Genomic DNA, 24,836 nt, shown 5'->3' on the forward strand with positions numbered 1-24,836 from the left:
AAGTGTAGAGCCATGTTGATGGCGTCATCTACAGACCTGTTGGCTCTGTATGCAAACTGCAGGGGGTCCAGGAGGGGGGCCGTGAGGGTCTTGAGATGGGAGAGAACTAGGCGCTCAAATGACTTCATGACCACAGATGTCAGAGCCACGGGTCTGTAGTCATTTAGTCCAGTGATCCTAGGTTTCTTGGGGACAGGGATTATGGTAGAGGACTTGAAGCAGGCAGGCACATGACATGCCTGCAGTGAGGAGTTGAAAATGCCAGAAAACACTGGGGCCAGCTCGTTTGCACAGTGTCTGAGGGTGGCAGGAGACACACCGTCTGGGCCGGGAGCTTTTCGAGCATTCAGACTCTTAAACTGCTTCCTCACATCTGCTTCATGAATATGAAGAGTTGTGGTGGGAGGAGGTGGTGTGAAATCCTCTTTTGTGTGGGGTGAGGAGGGGTTGTTGTAGGTGAACAGTTTGAAGGTGGTGATGGCTCTATGGAGGGGGGAGAGGTGGGGGAATTAGTGTCCAGAGTGCCTCTATTGTTGGGGCCGTTGGAGGTGTGAAGGCTGCCTGATGGCTCGTCAAAACGGCAGTAAAAGTCGTTGAGGGTGTTGGCCAAGAGCAAGTCATCAGTGGAGTGGGGGGTTTTAGGCTTGTAGTTGGTGATATTCCTAAAACCTTTCCACACAGAGGCCGAGTCATTCTCTGAGATCTGCTGCTGCATCTTCTCAGAGTGCTGATGTTTAGCAATGTCCACTTCTTTAGTAAACCTGTACTTGGCCTCTCTGTAGCAGTCCCTGTTTCCACTTCTGAACGCCTTTCTCTTTTCCAGCCACAGCTTTTTGAGTTTAGGAGTAAACCAGGGTTTGTCATTGTTATAACTCACCCTGGTGCGTGATGGCACAATGCTGTCCTCACAGAAGTGGATATAGGAGGTGAGAGTGTCCGTAAACTCGTCCAAGCTGTTAGAAGCAGCCTTCATTGTGTCCCAGTCTGTGGACTCCAAACATGTGCGAAGCTCCTCCACGGCCTCGTTGCTCCACAGTTTTTTTGTCCTCATGACAGGTTTGGAGAGCTTCAGCCTCTGTCTGTACGCAGGGATTAGGTGGATCATGACGTGGTCAGAAAGTCCGAGTGAAGCGCGGGGCACCGCGCGATATTTATGCTTTGTGTGAACAACTAAGGTGTGTTGCTTATGAAATCCTTGAAGTGCTAATGAGAAAATTACATTTTATTTCTGTAATTAACACATTTTGAACTCTTAAAGAAATATAACAAAAGGAAAGACACCCAGCTGAACTAAAATGATCCAGCAAACAAAAACTGTTGTGAGCTGCCACCCTTTGGGCTTTTGGAGCCTTGACCTGACTTTTAAAAAAAATTATTGGAAAAAAAGCACTATGCTGCTAAAAGATGAAAAATAGATATTTGCAAAATTCTGCCTAAATATGTATTTTACCTGGTTAATATGTGTGGCGGGGCGTCGTCTGCAGCGCCGCTGCAGGGGAGGCGGACGCAGCTGAGCGGCACCCGCAATCACGCCTCGCCGCCTTAACGTCTGTGCTATCTCTGCTGTTGTGTTGGTATGTGTCGGGCTGTGAGCTGAAAAGCTACAGCCGGCTGTATGCGTACAGCAACCGTGTGTGAAAAGTGGTCAATAGAGAGATGCTAAAAAGCGTGTTCATGCAAACATTGTCGGGTCTGCCGTGATATGTTTACAATGGAACTTCTGCTCCTGAACCTCTGCGCACAGTGTCTGCAAATCGAGGCTGTACGAAGTCACTTTTATCTTTACGCAGGACTGTAAGCTGTCATCTGTGAGGCGTGAGCGGTGTTTGTTTTTAACATAGTTCACGGAGGAGAATAGCTGCTGACATAATGTGGATCCATAATTGGCCTACCTGGGGTTGAAAGTCTGGATAAATGCACGGCGTTTCGGCTGGTACATCGGCTTCCGCGAGTGTGACGCTTATTTTGAGCGATGAAAAAATAATAGAATATAATTGTATTTTTATATTTCAATATCACAATAATCTTCCAACTTAGAAGTGCAAGTTAAAAAAAGAACTAACATAAATAAATTACACTTCAGCTAAATACTTCTAATTTATTTTCCCAAACCACGCGGAGCCGCACTATAAGGACTAAAGAGCCGCAGGTTGCCGACCCCTGTCATAGGGGGTCGTCTAATTGTTCTGCTTTCTCTGTGTTACTGTAGTTTTTGGTGCTATATAAATAAAACCTGATTGAATTGAACTGAACATTAACCAGCACCATAAACAGTGTGTTGTACAATCATTCTGAACTCAGATAGATAGAAGCACTATTCCTCTTTTAGTGCTTCTAAATAAGGATTCGCTGTGCTCGTCATAATGAGAGCGTAATAAAAAATGTTTCACATTGCACATAATGTAGGACATTTTATTACAATGGCTTTAGTCCGAGCACTTGAAAAGCAGCATTCTCTCCTGACCTCTTGTGGCTGAGTTGGAAAAATATGCTCTAAATGACACTTCCAAGCACTCACTTATCGATAAGTCTCTATTTGGAGATAAAAGTGATGAGTTGGAGCTCATGTGCAGTGGCCCTAAAGATCTCTGGTGATATACTTGCAACGTGAATTCATTATCAGTACAATGCACTGATGTAACAGTTTACATTTCTGATTTAAAGAGCCGCACATTCAAACTCGTGTGTGTGTGTGTGTGTGTGTGTGTGTGTGTGTGTGTGTGTGTGTGTGTGTGTGTGTGTGTGTGTGTGTTTAAAAATCGTGAGCATGTGGAGGTGGATATTCGGTGGTGGGGTGGAAGGGGGCGTTGGGGGAAGCGTCTGACCTTGCCTTCTTTCTGCTCCTCTGTTTGCCTTCAGAGGTTTTGTGTTGGAGCCGAGTTCTGCCTGTATTTTTTTTTCACTGCTCTCCTTCCGGATAAATATCTTTTACAAGTTTCAGGGACATTCACTTTAGCTTCTGACTCAGACACGATTACAACCTGCGTTACCAAGGCAACTTGAAGGCCAGTACTGCTAATGTAGAACTGCATGGATGGAGAAAGAGAGATGCTTGTCTATTGGTGTCTTTTGTCTGGAGTTTCCTCTGGAGTGAATTGATTAACTGGAGGTGATAAAGGCTTGTGAACACTGCCCTGAAAAGACAGCTGAGATGAGACACTTTCTGTCCAGCTACAGAGTCTGAATATGTCTGATTTTTTTTTTTTTTTTTTAACCAGTGGATACATGAAAAATGACACAAAATATAATTTCATTAATATGCAATACAAAAATGTAATTAAAAAAACTCCAATCCAGAAGAAAACTAATGTCTTTTGCAAAATGAGTGAGATAGGCTGTCTATATGGAGGAAACTGGCTCAGAAAAATACAACACACCATAATTTAAAGTCTTCCAGCCTAAACAATCACGCATTATTTGTTTATGGCAGAGAGGCTGCAAATGTTCCATATATACAGTGTTTAAAATTCCTGTTGAAATCAAAAGAACAAAACCATTTCTGACGATGGAAAAGTTTTGATAGGTGAAGGAACAAATGCTCCTCAGTTGGGTTTGAGTAAAGCCCATTTTTGGCTTTAAATAAGCCCATTATCACAGTTTGCAGACCCTTGTCTCTATGGTCGCAATAAAAGAAAACATGGTTAAGGCTATAGGTTGCCCATAGTTACATTCACATGGATGTAATCTCTCAATTAAAACGACAACAAAAATATAAAGTTTTGCTGGATATTGGCAGTTATCTCGGTCCTCATTATCAGTGAAAAGCTGGATCTGTATCTGTATAAACAAAATATAAAAGACAGATAAAGCCACCATGATGCTTTCTTGACTCAGCATTTTAAAGCCCCAAAGTTAGCATTTTCTGTTACTCCACATCATCTAAGATGCATTGTTGCATCTAGCTGTCCCATCTGTCCGTGTTTTGTCTGTGTGTTTTGTCATCAGCCATCAGCCTCTCCTGTGAGGAGAAACAACTTAAACATAAAATAAAATCACAAAGAAAGAACAAAAAGTATCCACATCTGCACCAAAGAGTAAAACAGTGAAATGTGGATTATTAAACACTAGGTCTCTCTCTCTTCCAAGTCTTTGTTAGTACATGAATTAATAATTGTTCAACAAATCGATTTACTTTGCCTTACTCTTGCCTCAACACCAGCCTATCAATCAACCAAAGACCCAGACCGACTTTTAATTCATTTGAAAGCCTGATGCTTAGCCTTGTCCACCCCGGCTGGAAAACTCAAAAACCAGGCCTATTTGTTATCATCTATCGTCCACCTGGGCCTTACACAGAGTTTCTGTCTGATTTCTCAGACTTTTTATCTGATTTAATTCTCAGCTCAGATAAAATAATTATTGTGGGTGATTCTAACATTCATGTAGATGCTAATAATGGCAGCCTCAACATGGCATTTCATCTATTATTAGACTCAGTTGGCTTCTCTCAAAATGTAAAAGAACCCACCCATCACTTTAATCACACTCTAGATCTTGTTTTAACATATGGCATAGAAACTTAACATTTAACAGTGTTTCCTGAAAACCCTCTCCTGTCTGATCATTTCCTGATAACATTTACAATAATTGATTACACAGCAGTGGGGAGTAGACTTTATCACAGTAGATGTCTTTCTGAAAGCGCTGTAACTAAGTTTAAGAATATAATCCACCCACTGTTATTATCTTCAATGCCCTGTACCAACATAGAGCAGAGCAGCTACCTGAACGCTATTCCAACAGAGGTCGATCATCTTGTTAAAAATTTCACCTCCTCACTACGTACGACTCTGGATACTGTAGCTCCGGTGAAAACTAAGGTCTCAAATCAGAAGTACCTGACTCCATGGTATAATTCTCAAACACGTAGCCTAAAGCAGATGACTCGTAAGCTGGAGAGGAAATGGCTAACTATAGGCCAATCTCCAACCTTCCTTTCATATCAAACATCCTTGAAAGAGTAGTTGTCAAACAGCTAACAGATCATCTGCAGAGGGATTATTAGGAGTTGGTGGGCATGTGTGTTGTTGTTCCTGGGTTTTGTTTCCCTTTTCGGCACAGGTAGGCGGGGCGGTGCTTGATGGCATTCCGGCACACCTGTGGTGCATCGGACGTCATCAGTGGGAGCATTTATGGAGTTGTGTGTGACGGATGTCTGGTGTCGGAGTTTTGTCGTTTCCACAAGTGGTAACGTGTTTTTGCAAGATGAATGAGCTCCTGAGCTGCATGTTTTAAGATCTGTCTCCTGCCTGCACTAGCCTGTCTCGCCGCCTGCTCGCCTGCCTGTTTCTTTTGTGTTGGCCTCTTTGGATCTGTGACGGAGATTTACCTCACACCGGCCTGTGACCACTGCCCATACCTGTATTTCTGTGTTTCAAGTAAGCTCTCCAACTCTCCCCGTCCACCTAAGTTTAACTCTCGACTTTCGACGTTATCCCCTAACTCTGTTTGTCCCTCGTCCTCAGGTAGCTCCGGTGCGCCATCTATCCTCCCGTATACCTCAGCTCATCCCCTCGGCCCTGTCTCCTCGCACATTTACCCTGTCACTGTATATGGTAAATGGCCTGCATTTATATAGCGCTTTTCTAGTCCCTAAGGACCCCAAAGCGCTTCACACTACATTCAGTCATCCACCCATTCACACACAGGCGGTGGCAAGCTACATTGTAGCCACAGCTACAATTGTAGCCCTGGGGCGCACTGACAGAGGCGAGGCTGCCGGACACTGACGCCACCGGGCCCTCTGACCACCACCAGTAGGCAAACATGGGCTTAGTATCTTGCCCAAGGATATTTGGCATGCAGCCAGGAGGCAGCCTGGGATCGAACCACCGACCTTCTGATTAGTGGCTGACCTGCCCTGCCACCTGAGCTACAGCCACCCGTATAGCCCCATCCCTTGTAAATATTCCCCTATCACTGTAAATAAATCTGCATCACCGCTATCCCGAACCCGTGTGTGTTTCTGCCACTAAATCCACCTGTTTAAATTCCCTTAACAAGAATGGCTTATTTGAAGAGTTTCAGTCAGGTTTCAGAGCTCATCACAGCACAGAAACAGCTTTAGTGAAGGTTACAAATGATCTTCTTATGGCCTCAGACAGTGGACTCATCTCTGTGTGCTTATCCTGCTAGACCTCAGTGCAGTGTTCCATACTGTTGACCATAATATTCTATTAGAGCGATTAGAGCACGCTGTAGGTATTACAGGTACTGCACTGCAATGGTTTGTATCATATCTATCTAACAGACTTCAGTTGTTCATGTAAATGGAGAGTCCTCTTCACACACTGAGGTTAATTATGGAGTTCCACAGGGTTCAGTGCTAGGACCAATTCTGTTTACATTATCAAAAGGAGCCAGTTGAGGTGGTTCAGGCATCTGACAAGAATGCCTCCTGGGCGCCTCCTCAGTGAGGTGTTCTGGGCATGTCCCACCGGGAGGAGGCCCCGGGGCAGACCCAGGACACACTGGAGGGATTATATCTGTCAGCTGGCCTGGGAAAACCCTGGTGTTCCCCCGGACATGGTGGAGGAGGTGGCCATGGCGAGGTAGGTCTGGGCTTCTCTGCTTAGGCTGCTGCCCCTGTGACCCGGCCCCGGATGAGCAGAAGAAGAGGACGGACGGACGGATGGATGGATGGGCTAAAAAGTCAAAAGGATTAAGAGATTAAAAAGTTAAGACGTTTCTTACTACATGAAACACAATGATTTACTGATAAACTGACACATGTGGAGAGCTGACAGCTGAATGTGAGTTGACACATTATTTTTATATCTGTTGTTCACTGATAGCTATCAAATATACTTAATTGGCAGAGTACTTAATTAAATTTCAATTCAGTTTCATTTATCAGCTCACAACAACAGTCATGTTCAACTGTTTCAACACAAATATCATATAGTATAAGAGACAGAAACCCAACAATCATATGAGCATCCACTGCAATAGTGGGGAGTAAGAGCACCCTTTTAACAGGAAGAGACGTCTAACAGACTCAGAGAGGGGTAGCCTCTAGTTGTCTAGCATTAAAAATGTAACTGTACATACTCTGGTTGCAGTAGTACAGCCCTATTGGCCCCGTGCTTGTTGTTACCTTCCATTATTCAGTTTTTCTTTGTATCACTCTCTATCATGCGACCTTACAGCACTCTCACTCTCAACCATGTGTCTTCATTGCTATGGCAGCAACCAGAACTGTAATAAGTATATGAAGTATATTTTTTTGCATCATTTGCTTTTGTTTTCCTGTTTATATTTCAGTAATGTGATGTAGCTCTCAGGTGCTGACAGTGAGTGGAAGCAACAAAGTGAGAGCTGGCTCCCACCCCCATGAAGTCACTGTCACGACTTATGTATAGCACTTAATTTTTCCATGTGGGAGAGCTCAAAAACTCTCACAATACTACTGCTTTATCACAAAACACAGTGTTTTTTTCTGCCTCTAAACAAATCTATACTACAAAATGTATTATTGTCCAGTCTTTACCTCACAATATGAATGAGGTGACAGATATAAATAAAATTGAAAATGGAAATATAAAAAGAAAACTTTGCCACATGAGTCACTTTTAAACCTGGTAACATCTAAGCCTGTCTTCATTACTGAGATGTGAGATACTAATGTTCTGTGACCTGTGCAGCAGTCGGGGGCGAAGGCCCTCGTGGTCTATGACCAGTTTCTGTGACTGGCTACAGGGACATGGAATGACACTTCTCTGGTGGGAAAGGAACTAATGTGTGACTTTGACAAATACTTGCCAGATGTGGCGAAGTGGCACCTTAAACTCTGGTTCTGAAACCAGTCTCCTGGAAAGGGGCTGGACTGTGGTCCACTGAGGAGTTGCTCAAAGGAACGTTTACATACAGGTTTGGCTTCTCCCCAGTGAGTTATTGCTCTGAGTGAAAAGGCCTACAGGGAGTGCAGAATTATTAGGCAAATGAGTATTTTGTCCACATCATCCTCTTCATGCATGTTGTCTTACTCCAAGCTGTATAGGCTCGAAAGCCTACTACCAATTAAGCATATTAGGTGATATGCATCTTTGTAATGAGAAGGGGTGTGGTCTAATGACATCAACACCCTATATCAGGTGTGCATAATTATTAGGCAACTTCCTTTCCTTTGGCAAAATGGGTCAAAAGAAGGACTTGACAGGCTCAGAAAAGTCAAAAATAGTGAGATATCTTGCAGAGGGATGCAGCAGTCTCAAAATTGCAAAGCTTCTGAAGCGTGATCATCGAACAATCAAGCGTTTCATTCAAAATAGTCAACAGGGTCGCAAGAAGCGTGTGGAAAAACCAAGGCGCAAAATAACTGCCCATGAACTGAGAAAAGTCAAGCGTGCAGCTGCCAAGATGCCACTTGCCACCAGTTTGGCCATATTTCAGAGCTGCAACATCACTGGAGTGCCCAAAAGCACAAGGTGTGCAATACTCAGAGACATGGCCAAGGTAAGAAAGGCTGAAAGACGACCACCACTGAACAAGACACACAAGCTGAAACACCAAGACTGGGCCAAGAAATATCTCAAGACTGGTTTTTCTAAGGTTTTATGGACTGATGAAATGAGAGTGAGTCTTGATGGGCCAGATGGATGGGCCCGTGGCTGGATTGGTAAAGGGCAGAGAGCTCCAGTCCGACTCAGACGCCTGCAAGGTGGAGGTGGAGTACTGGTTTGGGCTGGTATCATCAAAGATGAGCTTGTGGGGCCTTTTCGGGTTGAGGATGGAGTCAAGCTCAACTCCCAGTCCTACTGCCAGTTTCTGGAAGACACCTTCTTCAAGCAGTGGTACAGGAAGAAGTCTGCATCCTTCAAGAAAAACATGATTTTCATGCAGGACAATGCTCCATCACACGCGTCCAAGTACTCCACAGCGTGGCTGGCAAGAAAGGGTATAAAAGAAGAAAAACTAATGACATGGCCTCCTTGTTCACCTGATCTGAACCCCATTGAGAACCTGTGGTCCATCATCAAATGTGAGATTTACAAGGAGGGAAAACAGTACACCTCTCTGAACAGTGTCTGGGAGGCTGTGGTTGCTGCTGCACGCAATGTTGATGGTGAACAGATCAAAACACTAACAGAATCCATGGATGGCAGGCTTTTGAGTGTCCTTGCAAAGAAAGGTGGCTATATTGGTCGCTGATTTGTTTTTGTTTTGTTTTTGAATGTCAGAAATGTATATTTGTGAATGTGGAGATGTTATATTGGTTTCACTGGTAAAAATAAATAATTGAAATGGGTATATATTTGTTTTTTGTTAAGTTGCCTAATAATTATGCACAGTAATAGTCACCTGCACACACAGATATCCCCCTAAAATAGCTAAAACTAAAAACAAACTAAAAACTACTTCCAAAAACATTCAGCTTTGAAATTAATGAGTTTTTTTGGGCTCATTGAGAACATGGTTGTTGTTCAATAATAAAATTATTCCTCAAAAATACAACTTGCCTAAAAATTCTGCACTCCCTGTAGTCTAATGAGATGAAGTAGCAGAGGTGAGGGCTAGTAGACGGCAGTCATCTCCAGCTACTTTCTGTCAGGACACTAGTCAAAGGAGTGTCGATCTGCAGAGCCAACAACCCCTATAAAAGAAGTCTGCTTCATCTCTGTGATTAAAAGGTCCTAACTATGAGATCCTATGAGCCTTATCCAGTAGTTAATGCTGAGTTCAGATGGATCCGATGTGGGTGAGGGGACGTACTGGGCGAGGTGTCTCCCCTGCTCACAATGATAAGATAAGCAAACATGAGTCGAATTCTATCAGCCTGTTAACTGCAGTTCCCCTGTTGATCACAGCGTTGTAATTTCTGGGTGGATTTCAGAGTTCTGGACAGCAGGCCTCTGGGGAAAAGTTATCATATGTTATAATATAAAACACTAGAGTAACCTGTAAAATTTTGTTCACTCAAATTTAGCTTTTCTTCGCTCAAAATAAATTTCTCCTCAAAATACAACACTTGCACCTGCATTTTTTTTTTTACCTGCGTTCAGAATAGTTGCACAAAAATAACGCCATAGTAAACAGATATTGTTTTTAGGTCGTAGCTGTATAAGCCTCCTATGAGCTACTCTACTCATGATTTGTGACGCTGTTTACTCGGTACTAGTGATGTGTCGGTTGCGAACGAAATGGCTCTTAGAGCCTGATCTTTGACGTGAACAACGCGAGCCGGCTCCTTATCACAAGCCATGGGGTTTGGGGGGTTTTTTGGGTTTTTTTGGTTTTTCTTTCTCTCACCCTCTCTCTCCCACTTTTTTTCCACTTCACTTGCACGTGAGCCTTGTGCTTTGCGCTGGGCAGAGGGGGGAGGGGCGGTAGTTACACTCGCAGTAGCACAGGAACAGAGCGGGAGGGAGAAAGAGAGCCAGGGACAACATCGTCACATTAGAAAGGTATAGTAATCATCCACAACTATTTTCAGTTGTGGATGATAAAGGATTCAGAAAGTTTATTCATGCAGGTCCATATGACAGAGAATATGCATGTTCTTTTTGTTTTCATATTTAAATTTATATTTAATTGTGTTGTGGTTTGCAGTGTTTTGTGTTGTTTCACTTTAAATTGGTTTAAAAGGAAAAAGCTGAACATTTATAGTTAAAAGTTGAACTGTGACTAGTTGGTTTTTGTATTATATGATTTAATTATTACATTTTATGTGGAGTGAATAAATAAAAGTATATTTACGGTGACCCCTAGAGACAAAGCACATACAAACTCCAAAACACGTATGAACTCTGAAGCACGTACAAACTCTGAAGCACGTACAAAACACAACAGAAGTGCTCCAGAATGCTAGGGTGCAGTGTTGAGCTTGTGAGCTAGTGGCTACACAAGCCAGCAAGTACCAACGACCTGATTTGGTGTGTGGTAGTAACAGGTAAATGAACATTTTTGTTTTTAATTATTTGAATATATATGAGTGCTTGTGTATAAATACACAAACAATACACATTAGCTTTCAATTGTGTAATTTAAGTGATCTAGGTAGCTCTGTTTTGGAAGTTCAGTTAACTAGGAATGTGTTTTGGAGTTTGTACGTGCTTTGTCTCTAGGGGCCACCGCATATATTTATATATAAACATATATAAATAAAACCACTTTTTTTTTTACATTAGTAATTCCTTTTGTGCCTAATTTTATATTATTGTTAATAATAAATTAATTAAAGCAACAAAACAACCTGAAGAGCCGGTTCGGAGCCGAAAGAGCCAGCTCTTTTTAGTGAGCCGAGCCGAAAGAGCCAGTTCTCTAAAAAGAGCCGGAAATCCCATCACTACTCTGTACGTAATTCAGTTTGTTACGATCTCTGCCTTTCATTGTTCTTTTATAGTAAATACTTATTATGCTTTGCAGGAAGTGTGGGCCTTAGTTTTAAACAACGCTACACTAACTGAAGTGCTGCTGCTTTGCTTTTACCGTCTGTTCCTGTTGCGAGGTTTCTTTTCCTTCTGCTGCCAGCCTTTTAAAGTGGACGTCGGCGTGGACAGCGGCCATATGTATGCCGGTGTTGTGCCAAAAAGTGATTGTCTGCCAAAAACTGATTTCCGGTATTTGCCAAAAACTGATTGCTTGTATTTAAACTGCTATAAGTAACTTGTTGGGCTATAATATGTGAAACATATGTCAAATGCATCCCTTATGGATGACATAAAGTCATCTTGAGCCACAAACAACATTCGTGTAACAAGGTAGAAGCCGCAATCAGTTTTTGGCAGTGACTTTTATATAACCTTTATTTATGCAGTTAAAAAAATCTCATTAACATTAAAAATGTCTTTTGTAAGAGTAAGTTGGCCAAGAGGACAGCAGAAATGGCAGCAAATATTACAATAGTTCTGTAAAAATATTTTAAGTGGGGATAAAGGACCGGATTGGTTATAATGTAAGTACAATAACACAGAGTTGTAAAGATACTTGAAAAACTGATAATTTTTTAATTCTCTATATAACCCCTTTGTAAACCCTATTCACCGAAGTCTATTTACGAACATACGTAAAGATATTACACATAAAAAATACACAGAAACATTGGAAATCAGTTTTTGGCAGACAATCACTTTTTGGCACAACACCGGCTACTGGAGTCGGCTGGCGTGCACATTGATTGACTGGATGATTAACTTATAGTCGGGCAGACGGCAAGTTGAAGCAATACAGCGATTCCGTCTGCTCCAGATTTTAAAGTTTTATCTAGATTGTATGTTTTCTGTTGTTTTGATTTGTAGTTTGGATTTTTGTCACGCCACTGGTAGGAGGCCCTTTTTCTAGCTGTAGATCACCAGTGTGGTCCTGCAGTTGGGTTATCCCCCAGCGCTGCATATTAGTTTTGTTGTAATATATTATAATTTTCTTTTTTCTTTTATTCAGATGCGGAGGGCTGACGTGGAGGAGACTGGGGGCGCCTTGGTGGTGGGAACTTTTGAGTGTTACACACCTGTCTTTTAGTTTATTAGTGAGAGTGTGCTGCACTTGTGTATTGGTGTGTTTTCTTTTCTTTTTTTTTGAGTTTGTGCGTGGCATCCCTGCCCCTCCACTGGTAAGCCTCGGCTCTGAATACCTTTTTTAAGCATATTTGTACATTGATATTTATGATTGTGCTTTTATATGTTGTTTTAAATAATTATTAATAAATTGTTTTATCATTGAACTTTGTCTCCGTACTGAGTATAATGAACCTAAGTGCCTTCTTGGTGATTAGTGTTACTTCCAGTATTCTCTGGGTGAAATTCCCAGGGTGGCGTTGTCTTTTAAACTGTGAAGAGTATTTACTTTATTCCCACCTCGTGCTGCTACACACGCTTAAAAACTCACCTGTTCCATCTAGCTTTTGAAGCAAATTAGTTTGGACTTCCACCTGGCCTGCAGTTGTGCTATGTGACTGTAACTACAACTGTTTTTAATTGTTGTTAACTGTTTTTGTTGCCTTTGTAATCTGCTTTGCTACCTTGTGTGAAGCACTTTGATGGACACTGTCCTTTTTAAATGTGCTATAGAAATAAAATATTGATGATTATTGAGTTGATGAAAATCACCCAACAGGAGAACTGTGGAAGTATGATGTAAACCAAAATCCTTCAGAACTAACCATCTAACACAGGGAAAATGAGCAGAGAGGAAAGCCAAAAATATACGACCAGTTTGTAGGTTCACAGGTCGGACTGGGTCAAGCATCTCTGATGTGATTTGTGAACGACTTACATCCAATCTTCTGAACTGTTCCTTCCCGGGGACATCCAATCACATTATTAACATCTAATCACAGAAAAATCACAGGAAAAACGGGGAAAAGGTCTGTTTAGCACGTTGCTCATTTTTAATCACATAAAGCTGGATGTTAACGCCTTTTACTCCCTCTTAGCTGTGATGACCAGGGGGTACTTCACTCTCTCTCAGCCTCATGTCACCTGACAGCAGCCAAAATATAACTACAATATCCAGAGAGATGATTTGTAAAAGAAAAAAATATTCCCCCAACTCGGAGGAAAAACCAAAACCATTTCTTTTAGTGATGGGATTTCCGGCTCTTTTTAGAGATCCGGCTCTTTCGGTTCGGCTCACTAAAAAGAGCCGGCTCTTTCGGCTCCGAACCGGCTCTTCAGGTTGTTTTGTTGCTTTAATTAATTTATTATTAACAATAATATAAAATTATGCACAAAAGGAATTACTAACATAAAAACAAGTGGTTTTATTTATATATGTTTATATATAAATATATGCGGTGGCCCCTAGAGACAAAACACGTACAAACTCCAAAACACATTTCTAGCATGAACTGAACTTCCAAAGCCGAGCTACTAGATCACTTAAATTACACAATTGAAAGCATGTGTGTATTGTTTGTGTATTTATACACAGGCACTCATATATATATTCATATATATATTCAAATAATTAAAAAAAAAGTTCATTTACCTGTTATTACCACACACCAAATCCGGTCGTTGGTACTTGCTTGAAGATCGTGAAGGACCTCAGCCATCCCAACAACAGACTGTTCTCTCTGTTGAGGTCAGGAAAGCGATTCCGCTCCCTGAAGACCAACACAGAGAGACTGAGGAGGAGCTTCTTCCCGCAGGCGATACGGTCTCTCAATCACACCACCACACAGTACTGACCCACACATACAGTTCTTACACACACACTGGACTTTCTGGACTTTGGTTTTGCACAACACTGGTCACTATATTCTTCATTTCCGGTTAATACTTGTACAGCTGCTGTTATTGTGTATATATTTATTTAGATTTAGATTTCTTCATACATTCTTATATAGTTCTATATTGTGTATTGTGTATTTTGTTGTACAGTTATTTTATTTTCAACTTTAATTTATATATTTATCTTTATCTTATTCTTCTCAGTTAAATTTACCCTTCATTCTAATTTGTGTTGTACAGTTATTTCATTTTTAACCTTAATTTATATTCTATTCCTTCCTAGTTAAATTTACCCTTTTTAATTTTTCATATTTATTTCCTATCTTATTCATAGCCTTTCCTTTTTTGCTTTCTTTAGGTCACGAGCAGTTGTCCAAGCATTTCACTACATATCGTACTGTGTATGACTGTGTACGTGACAAATAAAATTTGAATTTGAATTTGCTGGCTTGTGTAGCCACTAGATAACAAAGGCTCAACACTGCGCCCAGCATCCTGGAGCACTTCTGTTGTCTTTTGTACGTGTTTTGAGTTTTTATATGCTTATGAGTTTTTACGTGCTTCGGAGTTTGTACGTGTTTTTACGTGTTTTGGAGTTTTTACGTGTTTTGGAGTTTGTACATGCTTCAGAGTTCGTACGTGATTTGAAGTTTGTATGTGCTTTGTCTCTAGGGGCCACCGTAAATATACTTTTATTTATTCACTCCACATAAAATGTAATAAATAAATCATATAATACAAAAATCAACTATTCACATTTCAAGTTTTAACTATTTAAATTTTCAGCTTTTTCCTTTCTTAAATTTAAAGTGAAAAGAACACAAAACACTGCAAACCACAACACAATTAAATATAAATTATAATATGAAAACTAAAAGAACATGCATATTCTCTGTCATATGGACCTGCATGAATAAACTTTCTCAATCCTTTATCATCTGCAACTGAAAATAGTTGTGGATGATTACTATACCTTTCTAATGTTGTTGTCCCTGCCTCTCTTTCTCTCTCTCTGGCTCTGTTCCTGTGCTACTGAGTGTAACTACCGCCCCTCCCCCCTCTGCCCAGTGTAAAGCACAAGGCTCGCGTGCAGAGTGAAGCGGAAAAAAAGTGCGAGAGAGAGGCTGAGAGAAAGAAAAAAAAAAACCCCACGTGACGGCTCGCGATAAGGAGCCGGCTGGCGTGGTTCACGTCAAAGAGCCGGCTCTAAGAGCCATTTCGTTCGCGAACGACCCATCACTAATTTCTTTTGTCAAAGACTATAAACATGTGCACTAATGTGATTAAACTGATCATTTTACTTTGCGGCTTAGTGGGAACAGACTTCCTTTTGGAGTTGGTCTCAAGTAACATCTGGATGAAAACAATAAAACAAGTTTTCAATATGGATGTTTTTTTTAATCTCATTTATTTCATTTAGATTGGACCATGTTATAGTTTCAAAAGTTAGCACCAAAAAGTTTGTTTCTGCAGACATTTCTTCTTGAGTTGCAGTAACTCTGGTCTCTTCAATCACTGAAACCACACAATAAATCATACAGGAGGAAATCTGAGGTGTTAAATCATGTGACATCCTGAAACAGGGTTTCACAGGGATCAGTCAACCAAACAGGTCAACAGCTTCTGGTGAGAAATGAACACATCTTCACCTAGACACTGAGGTGTTGTGCAGTTTGTTTTGGATAACTGGCTGATAATGAATAACAGAAGAGGTGACTGACCCCAGGCCATGAGAGGAGTAAGTTTCTGTTTGTGAACATGGCTAACAAGGCAACTTTTCAGAAAAATGTTGGCTCCTGTTAGCAAAGAAAAGCTCAGACACACATACTGTAGCTCAGAGAACAAGAACAGGGACACACAAGATACGGTTGGTTGAAATATGAATATGTTTGATGCTTTACACAGAAGAGAATCTTTTTATCCCCTAATATCAGCAAGGACAAGATGTGAAATGAGAAAGAACAACCTAAACATTTACAAAATGTGGCAAAATAAAGAAAATAAGTTCTCTGGTGGCGTTTAATGGCAGAGCCCACAACAAAGCAAGCCAATACAAATTACTATTGATACTGCCTATGGGGGGAAAAAAACATCCTCATCTTAAATGTCAGATAAAGCATGTAGTACACACAAGTCCATTCCCACGGGCTGTAAAAAACAACTGGTGAATATCTCACTACATTATTTTCTTCTGTTTATCACATGTTGGGGTGGCTGGACTCTCGCCCAGCTGCCATGGGGTAGGACGGGTTGTCGGTCTGTGGCAGGGCTCATACACAGAGACAGAGGAACAGTCGCACTCCTTGGAGAAATTTAGAATCACCAATTAAAAATTCAACTTAATTTCAATTGAATTTTAGTTAGAGTGCACCAAATCACAACAAGAGTCCACAACAAGTGCTTGATGAAAAGAGACACACGAGGGCAGGAAAGCAAGACATTAATAATAACTAATGGTCGCATGTAGTGTGATGCATAAACAGATAGTAAGTGCGGGTGGGGGGTTAAGGTGAGTGAAGAAGAAACAATGAGTGCACTGTGGGACCCCCCCAGCAGCCTAAGCCTGAGGGCTTCAGCCCTAACGATATGCTTTATCAAAAAGTTTTAAGCCTGATCTTATAAAAGCAGAGAGGCTGTCTGTCTCCCAGATACAAACTGGAAGCTGTTTCCAGGGAAGAGGAGCCTGAAGGCTGAAGGCTCTGCCTCCCATTCTACTTTGGGTGATATGGGACATCTTTAGATAAGATGGGGGCCCTTAGGCATGGGAATCAAAAAACGGTCTCCACTAGTTAATTTTTTTTGGAATTGTTAATCTACTTGCCTGTTAACCCACTTATTGGTTTCACTTGCACTTATTGTAAAAATCAGTTGATTTTTAGTTTTTGTGCCAGAGTAGGTAAACAGTGGTGCAGCCTCCAGCATGGATCTGGACAATACTTTTATTATTGTTGAACAAAAGGATGAATGCACAAGAACATGCATAGTCCACATGCTAATACTAAGCCACCCAGGAACCCCGAGTGATGATAAAGCTCAGTGAATGCTAAGCCCAGCTCAGCAGCCAGACTCTGATCTTTAACTGCAGCCTCCATTTTTACCTGGTCATGATTCTAAAGTAGAATCACTGTGGCAACTGCCTTGAAGTCTCTTTGTGCTGATATTGTACACATGAAAAAAATATATGTTTAATGTGTAGACTGAAGCATATATCCTGGTCAAAAATGTTTATTTTGATCAGTTAGCTGTTTTACAACTGCTCTTTCTCCATGCCAGCTACAGTGCAGTAAAGAAACCAATGTTTCTTCTTATTTTCTTCATTTCTGATGAATCTAGCTTTATGGAGGGCTTTTATAGAGCAACAAACACTTTTTCCAGGCTAAGTGAAGATTTGCAACATTCGTGACACTAGTTCCTCTCCAGATAATGGCTTTAAGGTGCACATTTGAGAGTTATACCTGGGAGTCAAGCACTTCTGATTTGAGGCTCTTTTTTTCAAAGGAGCCACAGTATGCAAGGTCATACACAGGGAGGATGTGATACTATTAATGAGATCATTTACCTCTGTGGGAGTGGAGTTTAGGTTGCCGCTCTGCTCTGTATTGGCACTGAAGTGGAAGAATTATATCGTTAAAGTTAGTTACAGCTTTTATAGAACAATAACTACTTTAATGAAATGAATTTCTCACTGCTGTGAAATTCATTATTGTAAATTTAAATGCTATTTAAAAAATTAACAAGAGGGTTTTCAGGAAATACTGTCAAATGTTCAGTTTGTCAAAACAGTTTGTGCCGTGGAAAACGCCAGATTACCCATATAGACATGTGGAAGACATGCAATCTCCACACAGAAAGGCCCTGGCCAGATGGGCCAGAGTCTGGTTCGAGCAGTCGGGCTCAACGAATGGTCTCCTCTCTGTCCCAAGTGAGGGAGCCCACTTTGCACATGGAGGGGAGAATGTTTTCTGTTATGGGCTACTTGGCATTGGTAGAGAACTGGCGAGAGAGTGCATCTGATTTTATATTAACCTGGGCCATAGGAAGTTGAAATGACTAAAAAACAGACACCAACAGGCTTGGCAAGCATTAAGTCTCTTAATGGTTCACAGGTAAGTCAAGGTAGGTCAAGATCTGTCCAAATGACAAATGGCTATCCTGCCCCCTCCAACCCTTTCTACCACTCTTCTAAGTCCAGCTTCAGTAGCAGTAGTTCATGGTCTCCTACATTATACTAACATTTGATGGGGATTAAGGAGAAAGAGAAAAAAACATAAAGCTGTAGCTTACCTTCAGGCCCAAACGCTGGAAGAATAATGGTCCCACCCCAAAATTGAATGCATCCACCTCGACTATAAATTGCTTCTTGACGTCAGGGTGAACTAGAATGGGTGCAGAGGTGAGTACCTCTTTCAGCTTAATGAATGGTGGGAAGGTGAGTGTTGATGCTAAATGGCTATAATTACAAATGAAGCGCAAAGCCAAGGAAGAGCTGAAGATGTTTCCGGGATGTAGGGTTGGCCATTGAATCACTGCTTGCGTCTTTACCAGGTTCGGCTTCACATACCCTTCTGCCAGCATGTAGCCTAGAAGCTTTTACGTACAGTCTGTTTTCCAGGAGTTACTGTTGCATGATGCAGACATGAATCCTGTGTTCCTCCAGGGACTTGGAAAAAAGTCAATATGTCATCCACATACACAAAAATTAATAAGTTCAAAAAGTTTCTTAGTACATGTTTAATGAGAGCCTAGAAGAATGCTGGGGCAGTAGTGAGACCAAATAGCATTATAAGATACTCATAGTGACTTAAAGGAGCCACTCGTCCACTTCCCTGAATCAGACTAAATGGTTAGTGTTATGAAGCTCAAGCTTAGTGAATATGGTGGCCCTCTGAAGTGACTCAAAACTTGAACTGATGAGAGGTAATCAGTATTTATTCCATCCATCCATCTTCTTCCGCTTAGCCGGGGCCAGGTCGTGGGGGCAGCATCCCAAGCAGAGAAGCCCAGACCTCTCTCTCCCCAGCCACCTCCTCCAGCTTGTCTGGGGGAACACCAAGGCATTCCCAGGCCACCGAAGAAATATAAACTCACCAGCGTGTCCTAGGTCTGCCCTGGGCCTCCTCCCAGTGGGACATGCCCAGAACACCTCACCCAGGATGCGCACAGGAGGCATCCTTGTCAGATGCCCGAACCATCTCAAGTGGCTCCTTTCAATGTGGAGGAGCAGCGGCTCTACTCTGAGCCCCTCCCGGATAGCCAAACTTCTCACCCTATCCCTAAGGGAGAGTCCAGCCATTCTTTGGAGGAAGCCCATTTCCACCGCTTGTATCCGCGATCTCATTCTTTCGGTCACTACCCACAGCTCGTGACCATAGGTGAGGGTCGGGACGTAGATCGACTGGTAAGAGCTGTGCTTTTACACTCAGCTCTCTCTTCACCACAACGGACCGCTACAGCAACCACATCACTGCAGCCGCAGCACCAATCCGTCTGTTGATCTCCCGCTCCCTTCTCCCTTCACTCGTGAACAAGACCCAGAGATACTTAAACTCCTCCACTTGGGGTAGAAACTCGTCCCTGACCCAGAGTGGGCACTCCATCCATTTCCGACTGACAACCATGGCCTCGTCCGGATTTGGAGGTGCTGATTCTCATTCCCACAAAGCGAGCTGAAGGTCATCACCCAATGAAGCCAACAGAACCACATCATCCACAAATTGCTACCTTCGTGGTGGAGGGGTTTGTGTGTCCCAGGGATCCCAGGCACTATGTTGTCTGGGGGCTTTTTGCCCCTTGGTAGGGTCTCCTGTGGCAAATTGGTCCTGGGTGAGGGACCAGACAAAGAGCGATTCAGAAGACCCCTATAAGAAGACCATCGAGGGAACAGTTCACTCTGCCCTGGATAGGGTTACTGGGGCTCGCCCTGGAGCCAGGCCCGGGGAGGGTGCCTGTGGGCGAGCATTTGGTGGCTGGGCCTTAGTCCATGGGGCCCAGTCTAGCACAGAACAGGGGCCCATCTTCTTGCAGGCCCACTACCCACAGGAGGCACTGTAGGGGTAGGGTGCATTGTGAGCTGGGCGGCGGCCAGGAGCAGAGGTCCTGGCGGACCGATCCCCATCTAGCAAAACTGGATCAGTATTTATTTTTCACTGTTCGGTAATCAATACATGGCCATGACAGATTTTAAAGGCAACTCAAAGGGTGCCGGGCTACAGAAGAGGGAATTGCACAATTTTAGGGTCTGTGTGGGGGAAGAGAGAGCCTTGTCTTTGAATACTTCCTGAAGGTCAATTTATTCTTCCAGGATGGTGGACAGGTACGGCGGTTGTGTAAGTGAAGAGGGAGAATTGCTTGAACTTGTAGTTAGCACAGATTCTAAACAGTTAGCAAGACAAAACAGACTCCAACTCTTGATTTTATATAAGGGTTGAATATAAGGGTTGTATTTCTCCAACCAGGGATAGCCAAGAATCCACGGGGTGCCTGAGGAGGGAAACGTAATGGTTTCCCAGTGATTTCTAGAGGATATAAATCTGACAGGGTCGGTCTGGTGGGTAATCTTGGCAAAATGTCACTGTTTAATGCGGTGGCAGGGTTTGGTGGATCTAGCATTATTAGAGGAAGGGTTCGTTTTTAAGCTAATTCAGTATCAGTGAGATTTTGTTTAGCGCCAGAGTAAGTAAGTGCATGGAGAGAGTTGGAATGCTGGTTGAGGCAAAGGGTAACTGGTAATCGCAAACAGGGCTTGGACATAGCCATGGAGCTGCCCCCCACATTTCCAAAACTACCAATGGGTGGAGTCAAAGTACCTGTAAGGAATAGAGTGGCCACAATAAAAACACTCACGGGCACAGAAGCACTTCTCCTTCAGCTCCTGAGTGACCAGCCTGTCTGTATGGGTTCGGCAAGTGAACAAGGTAAAAAGTGTAAGGAGGTGGTAGCAGAAGCTGCTAACAGAGGGGAGAGAGTGGAGACGTACACCGGAAATGATCAAAACAGTCCCTTATGGTATTTGTGGTTTTTCTCAGCCTCTCTCTCCCTCAGGAGTTTATTTATCCAGAGAGAGACAGAGAGAGCTAAATCTTTGAATGTGACGGGTTCATGATTCTAACTAATCTTTCATTTGATGAATTTACGCTTGAAAAAATATGTCCTGAAGAGCGTGATCGAGCCAGCAGGCCTCAGCAGCTCCTGTGCAGAAACTAATAATGAATCCGGTCACAGTGTGATTACCCTGTCGTAAATGCAATCGTTTCTTGGCTGTGCAGCCCTCAGAAACTGGGTGAACGAAAGTCTTTTTCAGCTCTTTTACACACAGCAATCCTCCAAAGTTAGAGAGTTTTGCAGCAGCATCAGAGCGAGCAGGGTGAGTGGCCGATTGCCAGAGAACATTGTAACAGGAATCCCCCACAGCAACCCAACTCACCAGAAAATGGTGGCTGACAACATGGCATCACAGATATGGGCACTATTTGGACAGCTGCAGGGAAAGCTGGGCAACTGCCTCAGGTGCAACAAAAGGGACCTTAAGTGGAGGTGACTAGCTGGGAGTGGTGGTGGTGTTAGAGTGAATCTCCTTTAGAGCTGTGAGAATTTCCTCCTGTTTATCACAAATTGACTGACACTGTAGTGCCTGCTCATCCTCCCCAATGATGGCATCCTGCTTAGATATAGTGGTCCGAATTGGGTCTGTTGGGTCCATGTAAAGGGGCGGGTACGTGGAGTGGACCCAAACCAGACTCAAAGGACAGACAGGTTTGCAAGAAATCAAAGCTTTTTTAAAAATTCAGGATTAGAGGGGAGTTATTACCAATCAGTAAATGGTTGGCAGTAGGTGAATCTTGACAAGGTGAGTGCTTACCTGTGAAACCAAAAAACCAGGAGTTCCAAAGAAAGTGGCCAAGCAAGTGTCTAGCAAGGACTGGCAAGGTGAGTGGAACAGATAATCCAACTTTTTCTCCAGTAATCCAGAAGTGATTGGCAAGCAGGAAGGCATGCAGGTAAGATTGTCTGAGATTTACTTATTTCCAGTTGAGTGGCAGGAATCATTGAGCAAGGCTGATTTAACAGGTGAGTTGTGCAGCAGATGTGTGACCAGTGACAAAAACATCAGGTAAATTGGATACTGATCCTGGACCGGACAGGTTTCACTATGGATAATCACCTAATTAGCATCGACCATGACTACGCTTCAGCAATTCTGAAAAAGCGGAAGGAATATGCTGAAGCCAGGCGTGCATTAAAGGAAAACAAGATACGTTTCCAAACCCTGTATCCAGCCCGTTTGAGAGTACATTATGAAGATGGAAAGACACGGTGGAAGAGGCAACGGCGGACATGGCGAGCCGGGGACTGCCGGTAAAAGTGATTGAAAAACCAAAGAGGGAGAGGATTCAGCGAGGAGAGGATTCAGCGAGGATTCAGCGAGCAGCATGGCAGTCCGTGCGAACAAGGCGTACTTCGGAGGCGGCGAAGCCACGCAGCTTCAAAGACAAACTGCGAGCGTTCAGACGTTCATCACTGGATAATACAGGTTAAACTTAATCCTAACTATAACAAATGGACTTTAGTAGTGATAATCGACGGTTAAGACAAGATAAAGAGCCACACTTAACATAAATGTGTTAAGTAATTTGATCGAAGTAAAGGGACAAAAGGGGAGAGGACCATCATGACTGTTGCCACAGTAGAGGGCCCTGCAACTCATTTTGGGTTGGATGCTTTCCCTCGGACTTGCTACAGGTCAGAAAGAGGACCGTGTGGAAGTCAGAAGAGGGAGAACTGTTAAGTGTTCACAACTTTATTTATTTATTTTTATTTATTTGTTTATTTTTGTTAGTTTGTTGGTGGCAATTTTTGTTTTACTGTGTTTACGAGGCAGCAGCTTATATGAAGTGGGGGAGAAAAGGGGAAATTGTAAGGTATGAATGCAGGGAGAACCAATTGAATTAATATCCTTCAATGTAAATGGAGTTCTAAATCCGGTCAAAAGAAGTAAGATTTTGTCTAAATTAAAAAGGGAAAAAGCACAGGTGGCTTTCCTCCAGGAGACCCACCTGAGTCAATCAGAACATGATAAATTGAGAAGACAAGGTTTTAAAAATGTATTTTCGTCTTCATACAAGGGAGGACATAGGAGAGGAGTTGCTATACTTATTTCAAATACAATTAATAATGAACATATATCAGAACTACAGGATGGGGAGGGAAGGTTTATAAAAATTACGGGTAAAATTGAAGGTCAGGAAATGACGTTTATAAATGTGTATATTCCTGGAAGTAACTGGACAATATATAAACAAATATTTGATTTAATGGTGAATTCACAAGGTCTGGTAATCTGTGGAGGTGATTTTAATATTAGATTGAATCCTAAACTAGATGTGTCTGGAGCATCTATTAGCTCAAATGCTCTTACAAAAAAATTTAATCAATTGATGGAAGAATTGGGGATAATTGATGTTTGGAGAGAGTTACATCCTAAAAGCAGGGACTATACCCACTACTCCTGTCCCCATAGGACTTATTCTAGAATAGACTATTTCATTATGTTCAGTAATGAATGTACTAGAGTAAAGGGATGTCAAATTAAAACGATAGATCTTTCAGATCATAGCCCTATTTCACTGTCTTTGAGTTTAGAGAAGAAAGCAAGGAAGGTGCTGTGGAAACTGAATTCAACCATATTAAACGATCCCATACTAAAACAAAAGTTAAGAGAAGAAATAAAGGATTTTCTTGAATTAAATGATACCGGGGAAGTGTTGCAAATCATATTATGGGATACCTTAAAGGCAGTAATGAGAGGAAAAATAATTTCAATGACCTCCCATCTGAAAAAGATAAAGCTTCAAAAATTAGTCAACCTTCAGACAAAGTTAAAACAACTACAACGGGAAGATGGATGCAAAGGTAATTCTGAGATTAAAAAAAGAAATTTAAAAAATATAGGTCGAAATTGATGAAATTTATACACAAGAAACTCAAAAGAAAATTATTCTTTTAAAGCAGAAATATTATGAGATAGGAAGCAAATCCTCTAAAGTCTTAGCCTATAAACTGCGTAAACAGAGATTGGAAAACACAATTCTTAAAATAAAAAATCCTCAAACAAAGATAATGGAAAATCAATTAGAGAAAATTCAAGAGAGCTTAGAGTTGTTCTATAAAGAACTGTATACCCAACCACAAACAACGGATGAAATAAAAATTGATAATTTTTTGAACAAATTAAAACTACCAACTTTAACGAATTTCCAAAACGAAAGTTTACTCCAACCAATAACAACCAAAGAACTTCACCTGGCAATATCTAAATTAAAAGGCAAGACCCCGGGTTTGGATGGGTACACTGCAGAGTGGTATAAAAACCTTAAAGAGGACTTGCTTCCTATTCTATTGAATACATTCAACTGGATTATGCAAAAGGGTAAATTACCCCCTTCGTGGAAGGAAGCAGTTATTTCCATCATTCCCAAAGAGGGTAAAGATAGGACAGAATGTAGCAGTTATCGACCGATTAGTGTATTAAATTTGGACTATAAACTATTTACAGCAATTCTGGCACGGAGATTAGAAAAAATCTTACCTGACATAATAGACCTGGATCAGTGTGGTTTCATCCAACAAAGGCAAACACTGGACAACATAAGGCGTTCCCTACATGTTATT

General features: G+C 42.0%; 1 protein-coding gene across 6 annotated transcripts in view; it reads right to left on the reverse strand.

Annotated features, from left to right (window-relative positions):
- The window catches only part of LOC308406649 (mitochondrial carrier homolog 1-like), a 241,718-nt gene that overhangs the window by 126,147 nt on the left and 90,735 nt on the right, over positions 1-24,836 (reverse strand). The gene's annotated exons all lie outside the window — the stretch shown is intronic.

The sequence above is a fragment of the Rhamphochromis sp. 'chilingali' genome (genome assembly GCF_963969265.1).
Source record: "Rhamphochromis sp. 'chilingali' genome assembly, chromosome: 12".
NCBI classification, from domain to species: Eukaryota; Metazoa; Chordata; class Actinopteri; order Cichliformes; family Cichlidae; genus Rhamphochromis; species Rhamphochromis sp. 'chilingali'.